Raw genomic sequence first — 14,149 nt, 5'->3', positions numbered from 1 at the left:
ACACTAATCTAAAGGAAGCCATGATTTTCATCAGAAGGATGAAATGTGGTGTCATGACACAATGTCCATTCTTTAGATATTTGGATGTACCTGGATGGATTAGTTTTTACCACAAGCAAAGATTTTAAATTAATATGCATCCATTAGAGGTTTAGCCAATTGTTTCTAAAGAAGTAATGCATTTATGTGGGATGATATTTTTTAAATGCTATGAGAAAAACTGCTTTGGTAACCAAATCAGTGGTTTGTTGATCAAAGCAATCAGGTAGCTATATAGTTGCATCTTTCTGATTCATTTTTCTCTTATTTCCATAGGATTTAAAATGATTCTGCAGCAGGCACTCCAAATTCAACCAGTTAATGGAGATAACATCACATTCTAAAGAAGTTAAAATTAGAGGGCAGGGGAAGGAAGTCTGCAAATGTTTTTGAGCACCACAGAAGTAGTCCCAAATGGCCTGGATGTTGGGTTAATTCTACTCACTTGTAGAGCTGTGTCCTTTAATTAGAATAAAAATGGTTTTGTGTGCGTTCTCTTTTAAATAAACATGGATTTAATTGAAGCCGATAGGTGGTTCAGACACGTTTTTCAAACAATTGTTAACTATAGCATGATCTGAAATGGTATTATTACCATTACTACTAAAATGGTGCTCTGTTACAGAGAAGAAGATAGCAGACAGAATGTATGACCTCTTATCTCGTACTTTTGATTGGCTGGCAAAAAAAGTTCCTTCAATTTGCTATTCTACTGGTGTCCCCCAGGGCTACACCAGGAAAACAGGGTGCAAGGACTGACCAAGATAGCTTTGGAAAACAGCTCTTTTCTGCGTAGCTGCCCAGAATGGTGAAGAGAAGGGTTCCTGTCCCAGAGCTGCCATGCATATTTTCTCTGACAATGTCCTTCCTCCAGCCTGATGGAATGGGTTCAAAACAGTACAATTTGATGGTTCCTCCATTATAGTCTGCAGAGATTCTCAGTCATCCAAGTCACGGTTATCGCAAAGGTGCTTTTTCAGGCAGCAACTGGACTTTCTTGTTTTTTCTTTGAAGATATTTTGCTTCTCATCCAAGAAGCTTCTTTAGCTCTGACTGGATTGGTAGGGAATGGAAAGATTTATATTCCTTGCAGATGGTGTGGAATGGAAGGATTTATATTCCTTGCATACAGCTAGTCAACATGGAATATAAATCCATCCGTTCCCCACCATCCAGCCAAAGCTGAACAAGCTTCTTGGATGAAAAGTGAAATGTCTTCAAAGAAAAAACAAGAAAATCCAGTTGCCTCCAGAAAAAGCACCTTTGGGTCCTCCATTACAGATTCTCCTTCCCTTTGATTCTTGAATTGTCTAAAAGGACAAGGCCCATTTCATGCACTAAATAAACCTAGATGGAATTTTTCAATGGGGAACCTCCTGTGTTTACATTAGGATCTAAATATTTTTGCAAATAAATGCTCAGCACATTTACGATGTACACTTTTATGAGAGGACACGTAATGACAAATGATACACACATTTGACATGAGCAATGCCATTATTTTTTCTAATATCAAGCTTGCTAAATCGGAAGAAAATCCCCTGCAGTCTAGAAACATAGCCTATTTACAGACACCATCTGTGATTGATATATGAATAGACTAGTAGTGAAATTCATTTTTTTTACTACCAGTTCTGTGGGCATGGTTTGGTAGGCATGGCAGGGGAAGGATACTGCAAAATTCCCACCCCACTCGGGACAGCCAAAGGTGGTGTTTGCCAGTTCTCTGAACTACTCAAAATTTCCACTACCAGTTCTCCAGAATTTCACCCCTGGAATAGACTTAATGAAGCCATTTTTATGGGTGGTATGACTTTGTTTTTTATACTGCTTTGTGTTTGATTGGGTAAAGGAAGGCACACAAAGGCTCCAGTAACAATAGCTCTTTATTGCAAGTCAGGTAAACATCCGGCTGGTGAAGAGTCTGGCAGCATCCCCTTTTAAAGTGATCTGTCAGATCATTTGACCAAGGGATAAACCTCTGTTTCCACCAGAACAGAGGACCTTGGTGGAAACCTCTGTCAATGGGAGGGGGTTATATCTAATACCCCTCCCCTCTAAGATAGAGCAATCCAACTGGTGACATAGTCACGCAGGTAGATAGGCTTTTGCGTGGCTCTGCCTGACCTGCACAGTTCAGTGTTGGTGGTTCCTTCGGACAAGTCGGACGGACTTGTTTGCTCTGCGGTTCTGCCTGATGGAAGCTCCTGGAACTTTTCACAAGTCGTGGCTGGAGCTTCTGGAGTTAACTCACTCAGCTTGCTACAGGCCTGCATCAAAATCAGATAAGTCTTCCGATATTCTCGGGCTTGAGTTGGACATAGAAGGACTGCTATTTTGTTTTGTGCGGTTTTACTGTTGGTTGTCTAAGCGTGGAGTTGGACATGCGGCTGCGGAGTTGGTCAATATGCCTTCTCCAATTTCTACCGTCCTCGAGCTCTACTATATATGATTGAGGAGCGGTAATTCCAATTACTGTGGCAGGAATCTCACAGCGTTCCCCTGGTGTAGTTGTGGGTGTATAACGAATCTCCTATGGCAAAAGCTTGAACCTTGCTTGTGGAGTCAGCGGGTGTTGAGGTGGAATAATTTTGATGTAGCCAGTCTAAGTAAGACCTTAGACGGCAGCCCATGAGAAGCTCAGAGGGGCTTCTCCCAGTGGTAGCACTGGGTGTGATCATTTGAATCAGTAAATAGTGGTCAATTAATGTTTGCCAATCACCTGGGCCCATCCTACTAAGGGCCTCTTTTGCGGATCTTACCATTCTCTCCACTTGACCATTGGAGGCTGGATGGAATGGCGCGACCAGGTTATGCCTGATTCCCTGAGATGCTAGGAAGGTCTCGAATGGCATAGCCATAAATTGCGGCCCGTTGTCAGAGACTAAGACATTGGGCAGGCCGTGCGTGGAGAAGAGTCTCCTTAGTACCTTCATGACCGATTTCACTGTAGTGGAAGTCATCAGGACTACTTCTAACCATTTTGAGTAAACGTCCACAACTATGAAGAACATTTGGCCATGAACTGGTCCAGCAAAGTCAATGTGCACCCAGGACCATGGTGCTTGTAGTCGCTCCTACTCCTTAGTGGGCGCCTCTGGGGGAGCGGGTCTGGACTGACAGGATGTGCATGTGGCCACCCATTCTTCAATGTCCCTGGCCATGTTAGGCCACCAAACGTAACTCCTTGCCAGAGACTTCATCCTGACGATCCCCGGATGCTCTACATGTAATGCTTCTAGTACTGCAATGTGCAGTTGGTTGGGAATAATTACCAGGTCCCCCGACAGCAAACACCCATTAATAACCAACAGTTCATCACATTTGGCAAAATACATTTTGAAATCAGCCCCAACAGGCCCCTTGGGTCACCCCCTTCACACCCAGTTCAAAATTTGCTTTATTTTGGGGTCCTTTGCAGAGTGGTGTGCAATGCCACCAGATGAGATGGGTCCAGTTTCCAGGCAGTCAATGGGGACCAACGTCTCGGGGGTGGGGTCAGCAAGGATTTCAGGCAATGGGTAGTGGCTCAAGGCATCTGCGTGACCTAAAGTGGAGCCAGGTCAGTGAATGAGATAGTAGGAATAGGCAGCTAGGGAAATAGTCCACCTGGTCATGTGGGGGGATAATGATACCGAGGTGGGGCGATCTCCAGCCAGTAAACCCAACAATGGCTTGTGGTCCGTAACCAGTTCAAAATTCCGGCCATAGAGATATTCGTGGAATCCTTTTACTCCGGCCACTGCAACTAAAGTCTCATGGTCCAATTGGCTGTAGTTCTGCTCCTCGGTGGACAATGTCCTGGAGTAAAATGCAATGGGGGCTTCGGTTCTGTTGGGCATGCGGTAACTGAGGACAGCGCCGACACCAAAAGGGGAGGCGTCACAGGTCAACACCAATGGCATGGTCTGGCTGTATTGTACTAGGAAAGAATCCGCTGATAAAAGTCATTTTACTGCGACAAATGCGGCGGTCTCGGCTTTGCCCCAGGACCATTTCACGTTCTTGGTTAGGATGCGATGTAGTGGCTCAGCAACGGTGGCTTTCTGTTTGAGAAAGATGTTGTAGAAATTAAGGAGCCCGAGAAACGCCTGCAGTTCGGTCTGATTGCGAGATGTGGGGTGTCCTTAATAGCTTAATTTTTTGTGAGGTCAGGTGGACTCCAGACTCATCGATCAGGTACCCTAGGAATTCGACCTTTGGTACATTAATCTGACATTTTTCTTTTTTGAGGCGGAGATCCTTGTCTCTAATTCTGGCCAAAACTGTCTGTATGCATTTTAAAAGTTGCGTCTCATTTGCAGCCGATACCAAGATGTCATCGAAATAGGGGACAACTCTTGGAATCCCCTGCAAAAGTTGTTCCATGATGCTTTGGAACAGTCCAGGGGCGATACTAACACCAAATTGCAGGAGGTGGCATTTGAATGCACCCCTGTGCATCACAATGGTTTGGGTCTCCGCAGTAACGCCATCTACTGGCAATTGTTGGTATGCTTGCGCCATATCCAATTTTGCAAAGATTTTTCCTGGGCCGAGCGAATGTAGTAGGTGCTGTACAATGGGTACAGGGTAGGCACTTTGTTGTAATGCTTTATTAATTGTGCACTTATAGTCCGCGCAGATGCAGACAGACCCATCAAGCTTGACAGGTGTCACAATTGGCGTCTCCCAGCGTGCATGATCGACGGGTTCTAAGATGCCCTGGCTCACAAGCTTATCAATTTCCTTGTCAATTTTAGGACGGAGAGCGAAAGGTACTCTTCTAGGTTTTAACCTAATTGGAGTTATTGAGGGATCCAAGCTAAAGGAAATTGGGGTTCCTTTGTACTTACCCAGACCGGTGCCGAAAACGTCCTTGAACTCCTTAAAGATGGCTTCAGCGCCGTCATCCCTCACGGAGTTGATTCTGGTCACTTCCATCCCCAAAGCTTGGAACCAATCAAGCCCCAGGAGGCTCTGAAGGTTTCCACTGACCACCGTCACGGGGAGGTTTTCATAGAATTGCTTGTAGTTCACCAGGAAGGTGCCTTGGCCCACAATGGGGACCTGCTTCCCCTGGTAATCGCGCACGCGGACGTCGGGGTTTCGGAGGTGTTGCTTCTGTAGCTTTGGGATCACTTGCTTGAGGACTGACCATGGAATTATGGTCAGTGACGACCCGGTGTCGATCTCCATCTCGCATGGAGAGTCCTCGATGAGGACAGTGGCTTTCATCTTTTGGGGGTGCCTGGAGCGGATTTGTCTAACTGGGACAGTGACATTCAGCTTTTTTGGGCGCCTGGAGCGGATTTGTATAACAGACGTATGGTTGGTGATCCTATCGTCACCTTCTGACTGCCATGGGTACTTCTGCAAAGCCCTGGTTTGGGCCACTGTTGATGGCTTTGGGAACTTTTGGACTGTCGGATGGCAGTAGGGAAGTCACTGCAGCATACCTTGGCGATGTGCCCCTTCCGCTCGCATCGCTGGCAAGTTGCTTCACAAAAACAGCAGGATGATCGGGCATGGTCTCCACAGCTGGCACAGGGCGCAACTTGCAAATTGAATTTTCGTGCCAGCTTGGTGCGGCTACTGCGCATGCAGTAGCTGTCGTCGTCCTCGCTTTCAGAACTCCTGGGCTCGGTAGTCTCGCGATGTACGCGGGTACTTTTCTGTGCATCTTGAGGTGCGCTCTTGCGCTGTAGGGTTTCCATCAATTTGGCGGCTGATTCGGATGCCCCAGCCTCGTCTAGTGCGATCTGAAGAGAGAGGTTGGACTTAGCGAGTAGCCTCCTCTGGAGAGTAATGTCTCGCACGACGCAAATTATGCAGTCCAGAATCAGCTCGTCCAAGTCTCGGAACTCACAGTACTTTCCAGAGCGGCGCTACATACTCATTGAGAGAGTCGCCCTCCATCTGGTTTTGGAAGTTAAATTTGTGTCGGCGAACATATTTGGACGGCTTGGGCGCGTAGTGGGTCTTCAGCGTTTGTTGTAGTGCATACCAGACCCTGCTTGGAGCAGGGTTGGCTCCGAGAGGTTTTTTGCCGTTTCGAACACTTCCCGGACACAGTAACCGAGGAACATATTCTTCTTACGGGCTTCTGGAATGCCTGTGAGATCCTTCACTTCAAGGAAACACTTGAATCGTAGCATGTACGATTCCCAGTGCTCGGTGGCTGGATCATACGGAGTTGGGGGGGGCATGCATAGTCATCCTAATTCCATTGTTCAGCGATGGCTTGCTCGATGCCGCTCAGGATACTCCGGGCTGGATGTACTTGCAGGATCACATTTGCTCTTTTTGTTCGCCTAGTTGCCTTCCGATCCCACCTTCATCACCAGTGTTTGATCAGATAAAGGAAGGCACACAAAGGCTCCAGTAACAACAGCTCTTTATTGCAAGTCAGGTAAACATCTGGCTGGGGAAGGGTCTGGCAGCATCTCCTTTCAAAGGGATCTGTCAGACCTTTTGACCAATGGGATTAAACCTCTGTTCCCGCCAGAACAGAGGACCTTGGTGGAAACCTCTGTCAGTGGGGGGGAGATATCTAACACTTTGTAAGTGGGGTGATATAGAGCTTCCATATAAATAATTCTATTTTTTTTAATTATTTCAATTTTTTTGCAACTTTCTCATTCAGATTCTTACTTTATAACTTTTATTTTATTCCATAACTTCATTGTCAAACCCATTCCATGGGGCAAATGGATATTTCTATGCCAAAATGAATTTCTTCCTATGCATAGCCAATTTGATCTAGTAGTTAATGCATCAAGCTAGAAACAAGGAGATTGTGCGTTCTTCTGCTGCCTTAGGTGTGAGAGCTGGCTGGGTGACTTTGGGCCAACCACTCTCTCAGCCCAATTTACCTCACAGTATTGTTGCTGTGGGGAAAATAGGAGGAGGAAAATGTATTAATATGTTTGCTGCCTTGAGTAATTTATAAAATAAATAAGGTAGGATTTTTAAAAAAATCAAAATTTAAAATAAATAATACATTGATCTTCCTGCAAAAGCAAATTGTATGGCATGAATGATATGGAATAATAAAAGAGAATGAAAAAAGGGTACCAAACAATATCCTGGAACAATAAAAGTTCATTACAGATTTGTTTGTGGTTTGAGATAGGGGATTTCATATTCCAAATGTTTTTGAATGAGCATGTCTAGAAGTCCCAGCCAACATAAGCAGGGAGTGTGATGCTCATAATTGCATATTAACATCTGAAAAGCCAAAATCCCTATAACATGGGTGTCAAACTCACGTCATCCCGATGTCACGTGATGTATCATGACTTCCCCTCCCTTTGCTAAACCAGGCATGGGCGTGGCCAGAGCGTGACACAAGTTTGACAGCCCTGCTCTATAGGGTCATATAACTTACAAGTCGTAAAAGTCTAGAACAGTGTTTATCAACCATAGCAATTTAAAATGTATGGACTCAACTCCAGGAGTGGGATCCCACCGGTTTAACAACCAGTTCAGTGAGCGCGCATGCATAGTTCAGAGAACATTTACCTTCCGGATTGCTGTGTGGGAAAGAAAACAGCTGAGGCATGGCAATCCACTCTGCTGCACAACTCAGCTGAGAAGATAAAGGTAGGTAAAGTGTGTGATCGAGGGAGCAAACAGGTTCACTCCCAGCTGATTGTTGGAGCTACTGGTTCAAACTGGTGAACCAGTCCAAACTGGTAGAATCTACTCCTGCTCAACTCCCAAAATTCCAAAACCAACATGCTGGCACGGGAATTCTGGGAGTTGTCAACTACATGTCTTAAGACTGCTAAGTCTAACAAGCATTGTTCTAGGTAATGATACTGAAAGTTCATCACTTAGGATGAAGGGACATTTCCCCCTGTTTGCATATTGATGTGTGATGTGTGGTATGTACAGTGAAATATTATATAATCATTTTCAGTTAGCTTATGTATGATGTTAAGTTTCTGCTCATTTTACATATTTCAGGCTAACCACTTCACCTTCAACTGAGCTACTTCTAGACAGCCACAACTATTACAGCCCTTCATCAGCGTTGAAACCTCAACATCCTTCTTCATCTATCTTATCGCCATCAAGATGTGAAAAGTATGAGCCGATCTAACAAATGCATCACTTTTCTCCTCTTATTAAAGGCAAATCAATTAGAATTTCATGTGAGACCACCCAGGTCTTTAAAATCTGATCACTTTTATTCTGAGGGAGCACCCAATTTATTCGTGACCAGAAGCAAGACTAACTGCACATGCGTGCACACAAAAAATGGCACAGAAGGGAAAATCGCCATGGCAGGGGAAATCGCCGCGGCTGCGTTTATTCAGCACCCGAGGATGTGTTCGTGACCTGAATGCAACATTTAGCAGGTTATTCGGTTGGCACCCGAATTGCTCGTGGTCTAAGTTGTTGGCGACCCGAGGTCCCACTGTATACTGCTTCCTTCCATCTTCATTCTTCACAACCTGTATGGTTTTACAAAGCTTATTTTCTTGCTGCAGCAACTCCAATAAAGGCATTTCCCAACCAAGTAAGTTTTATTTTGGAACACACAATATCACAATGCCAGGTGAAATGCCTTTCTTATAAGGGCATTATGTACAGAGTTAAAATTACTCAAGTGTGCCATGCCTTAGGCTCCTCCCTGTGTTACTGATCACCTTTCTAGCCCTTGTTTAAATCTACTATTACAGTGCAATTATCTAATGATTGTGTGCATAAACTGAACGGTGCCATTGCACAAAAACAGACATTTTGCAGCCAAAGACCTACCGACATGTATCAGCCACGTTTTGAATTTCATCAAGATTTTATCCTCAGAAAATGGTCTTTGGAGAGGGTAGGGTTTTTTTAAAAAAAAATCTTCTAATAAGAAAAAACATGGGATTTATAATACATACATTAAATCTTTGGGAGGTTTAACACACCTACTTTTGTGAGAAGGCGAAGCAAAATTCCTGCCAATGCATTGTGTCAATGGGACCTAGGATATACCTAGATAAAATCCTTAAGGACTGAAAAAAAATAAGAAATAAACATGTAGTACCTACATAGTAGTAGTAGTAGTTCATCATAGAAACTAGAAGCGAATCTGAGTTTTCTTGTGCCTCCACTTACTTCTGATGTCATATTCCTGACTGAATCCTGCTTTAAAGGTTGATCATGAGTTAGGAACAGCAACATGGACTTTGTGCTTCCCCATCAACTGTTAGCATCTGAAAATTAAATCTAGAAGGTGTGCTGGTTACCAGGCTACAAACTTTCTCTCCGAAATGAATATCAAATTAGATTGTATTAATATCTGGACAGCAGCATAGTGTTTGCAGCCAGGCCCAAAAGCAATGGAGTAGTAAAAATGGCAAGGTTACAGTTGCTTTCTCTTTGCAGAACAATCAGTTCCATTTTTTTTTATAATAAGTGGGTGCTAATGCCATTCTTTTTTTTTTTAATCTCTAACTTTTAAGGAGCCTCATATGGGATAAATCTCACTATTTTGAGAAGTTAAAACAAGAGTATGGTGAAGGGAAGTATATCTATCCTGCCTTGCTCCGAGTACCCTCATGAACCTGAACATCCATGGCAGGAGCAGGGAGGAGTGCGGATGTGTTTTAAAAAGTTGTTATGACATCGCAATTAAACTTCTGCATCTTTTTAAAATATGTGGCATGATACACATATTGAAAGGATTAGGACAGGAGTCGGCAACCTTAAACACTCAAAAAGCCACAAAGGTCCTAATCGGAAGCCCCCTGTTCAATTTTGGAGCCGACTGGAAACCCATTCCTCCACCATAGAGTCTCCTCCTACCGCGGCGTCCTTTTTCCTCTGCTGACCAAGTCTGGTTCCCGCACTATAGAGTCTCCTCCTAGCGCGGTGTCTTTTTTCCTCTACCTGTCCTAATCGGAAGCCCTACCAATTGTAGAGCTGACCGACGACAGGGAGCTGCAGCAGAGGAATGAAAGAGCCACATGCGGCTCCAGAGCCGCTGGTTGCCAACCCCTGGATTAGAGTTTGGATTGCATCTGTTCTTTCAATTTCTTGATCAACCCTCTTCCTTGAAGACACTCCTGTGGACATGACTTCTCTGAATGAGTAATGGAAAAGGAGCATGGATTGAGAAATAAGCTAAATTCAGAGACAGTGATTTAAAATAATCAGCTACATTGACGTACTTGGACTGGCAGTTAGCACTTAAAGAAAGTTTTCTGATCAGATCATGAAAAAAAAAACCCTACAAAAATCTGTTCAGATGAAAAATGTGGGCCCCATACGCTGATTTGTTTTAGCTAACGTTTCCAGCCCTGTGGTTCTTCGGATTAAGTAATTGTAAGCAGTATTTCAAACCACAGGTTAATGGGTGTCACATGCGCACATGTGCTGCATAAGCAATCTCAAATCTGTAGCAAGAGAATTAGAGATTGGGTAAATAAATCCTGCAGGGTTTTTTTTGCCCTTATTAAAATTGTTATATTATTGTATTTATATGAGGATAAAGCTATATATTGCACGTAGTTTTTCTTTCTTTATTATGAAGTTCCTAAAGCTATCATTGAGCTTTATGAAGCTTGTGAAGCTCCTAAAACAACTGTTACGCTTTGAAGCTAAAGCTCTGAAAGACTGTGAGAAGAACATATTTTATTACCCTGCCCATCTATGATCGCGTTCCTCCTGGGAAAAAGACGACCATGTACTTATTTCTGGCCAAGCAGAAATAATATAGATAGGCCTCAACTTTACCTCAGCCTCAACTCACTGTTCAATTAGCAGCTGTTCAAAGTTACAACAGCACTGAAAAAAAGGTTACTTATAACTGGCCCTTACACTTATAACCATTGCAGCATTCCTATGATCACGTCAGGGGTAGGATTCAGCCGCTTCGGATTGGTTCAGGCAAACCGGTAGCTCTCACCATCAGCTGAGAGCGAATCAGTTCACTCTGATGGTCAAGTGGGCCCGGCTGCCCACCCCTGCACTATACTGATCTATATCCCCTTTTCTGAAGCTCAACAGATAGGCGTGGCAGAATGGATTGCCGGGCCTCAGCTGTTTTACTCTTCGGGACTGCAGTAGAAGGTAAGTTTGCAAACACACTGCGCACATGCTCAGCAAACCGGTTGTTACACTGGCTGAATCCCACCACTGGATCACGTGATCATAATTTGGGCACCTGACAACTGGCATAGCAATAGCAATAGCAGTTAGACTTATATACCGCTTCATAGGGCTTTCAGCCCTCTCTAAGTGGTTTACAGAGTCAGCATATTGCCCCCAACAACAATCTGGGTCCTCATTTTACCCACCTCGGAAGGATGGAAGGCTGAGTCAACCCTGAGCCGGTGAGATTTGAACAGCCGAACTGCAGAATTGCAGTCAGCTGAAGTAGCCTGCAGTGCTGCATTTAACCACTGCGCCACCTCAGCTCTCTAACCACTGCGCCATCTCGGCATGTCTTTATGATGGTGGCAGTGTCCCAGAATCATGTGATTACCATATGGAATCTTCTAGCCGGCTTCCAACAAGCAAAGTCAATGAGGAAAGCTGGATTTGCTCCCTGCCCATGTGTGTCCTTTAACAACGGTAACGATCTGCTTAACAACTATGGCAAAAAAAGTCTGTAAACACTTTACTTAACCACAGAAATTCTTATCCCAATTATGGTCATAGGTCAAGGATTCCCTGTAAAATGTTGGAAAGAAGTGATCATTTATTTCTTTATTAAATCTATTGTTAAATCTCCCGTTCTATTGTCAAGTGACCCTGGGAGGTTTATGGCATAGTAAAACAACAATATAAAACAGCAAAAATTTTAAAACATTAAAAACAGTAAGCTTTCAAATTTAAAACATTAAAAGTTAACCCCAAAAAACCTAGATAAAAAAGGATTTTAAAAATTTCAGTGAGAAACTGTTTTCTCTCTGAAACCCTGCCCCTTATTTGATTGCCCGCAAGACCTGTCATGATTTGACTGGCAGGAAAGATTACAAAACAGCCTGAAGAAAAAAAAAAGCCATCATTTCGGTGTTTTAAGCCTTCCTCACAAAGTTCTAGTATACAGATGATAAGCTAAGCTGGTAGCAATGTTTAGCTTCTTCACTTCCACTTCTTGGAGGAGAAGTGAAATGTTTTCAAGGAAAAATCCAAGAAAGTCCTGTTGCCTTTTGGAAAGGCATCTTTGGTGCAACCGTGACCTGGATGATTGAGAATCTCCATAGAGATTTCCTAATGCTTTCCAATAAAAACGATCGTGAATGTGTTGTCCAAGTGTTCAGCTGAATCAGGGTTGAAATCAACTTACCTTCGCTACCGGTTTGCAAATGTGAGCGCGCGTCAGTGGTGGGTTGCCAATTTTTTACTACCGGTTCGGGGGGGGGTGCATGCACAGACGTGTACGGGCAGATGGGCGGAGTCTTCCACCACCGCTACTACTGGTTTGGCTGATCTGCGCCAAACCGGAAACAACCCACCTCTGCCACACGTGCCATCTCCACACATGCACAGGACCTTCTGCACATGCACAGAGCGTAAAAAACAGGGTGTGATGGCATCCAGGCGGAGCCTTCCGTTGCCACTGCTACCGATTTGCCTGAACCGGGTAGAACCAGCTGAACTGCACCACTGAGCTGAATGCACTAAAGGACATTGGAGATACAGTGGGCACTAGATCTGAAATTATTTTTGACCTTCCCACTTTTAGGGAAGGAGAGATAATCTCCCATTGATTTGAACATAAGAACAGCTGTATTACTTGACTTGAATACAACAAACTTTCCTTCAAGTTGCCAACTAAACCAATGCAGAGAGAAAGAGAATTGGGCCACTCCCTTTTTCATGAGCTCTACCAGGGGTGGGTTTCTCACCCCCTTCCAACCAGTTCGGTTGGAACGGGGCCGGCGGCGTCCTCGTGCACGCGTGCGGTGCACGCATGCGTACTAGCATCTGTGCGATGCTCCAGCTGCTCCTGGAGGATCGCGCAGGCGCTGTATGTGTCCTGCGCATGCGTGGAAGCGCAGAACTCATCAAAACCGGGTAAGGTGGGCGGGTGGGCCCTTCGCCGTTCCCGGAAGTTACTTACTTCCGGGTTCGCCGACTAACCAATTCGCAGGGACCGCCGCGAACCGGTTGAAACCCACCCCTGAGCCCTACATACATTCTACTTCTGGGCTGCCTGTCCCATATGTGAGTTGATATGGTAGAAGCTGCTCCTTCCTTAACTCTAAAAAAACAGCAAACATTTGCAAATGCATGTTCAAGATTGATGGAAAGAACCTGAGATTTAAAAACAAACAAACCATTGGGGGGAAAAGACCAAAACTTTCAAAAGTGAGGGATTTATATGAATCTACTGGGTCCAAATGTTTGCTTACTTAACTAGACTGTCGACTTTGAACTGAACCTGGCTGCAGCCATTTTTCTGTTCCTCAGTTGCCACAGAGAGGGGAAAGCATGGGGAGGAGGTTGGAATGCATTGCTAGACACAACAAAGAGCTTTCTCTTGAGAACCAAGGTCATCTCTATTGGCAATAGATAAGGTTGGGGAAGGAGTGCCTGAAGAGCCCGCCAACTAACCCAATTGGCCAACGTGACCTGTGATACTTGGGGATGGGGTTATTTCCTAGTTTAATTAAACTGAAACCGCGGGAAAGATTTAGATTTGGTTTTCCATTGAAGCTGTGCTGATATGATGTACTCATTAAAGAAGACCTTTGAGAAGGAGCCAAGTCTCAAGTTTTGTTTTGCTTGAGTTTGTTAGTTGGAGACTTGATATAGACTTTGGATGAAATGGGTCTTTTCCCCCCTAAACATTGCTGATATTTAACAACCATAGGAGGGAGTCTGTAACCAAACTTTGCCACTTTCTTCATGGATGAGATAGAAAAACCTCAAAATTAAATAAGAGGGAGGGGGAGGAAAGAGAGAGGGAGGGAGGGAGGGAGAAAAAGAGAGAGAATGGGGAGAAGAAGTTAATAGATTTGCCTAACTGATAGTTGTAAACCTTAGTTCCATCTCAATGAGAGGTTCAAGATGGGAAACTTCAATCAAGAGAAGTTGAATTAGGTGAACAAGCACTTTTCATAGTACTTAAGACTATACAGACCATAGTAGTATCCTTTGATCTTAGTTCACTCCTCCACAA

Source organism: Thamnophis elegans, chromosome 3 (genome assembly GCF_009769535.1).
Source record: "Thamnophis elegans isolate rThaEle1 chromosome 3, rThaEle1.pri, whole genome shotgun sequence".
Classification (NCBI taxonomy): domain Eukaryota; kingdom Metazoa; phylum Chordata; class Lepidosauria; order Squamata; family Colubridae; genus Thamnophis; species Thamnophis elegans.
This window is presented reverse-complemented; position numbering follows the sequence as displayed.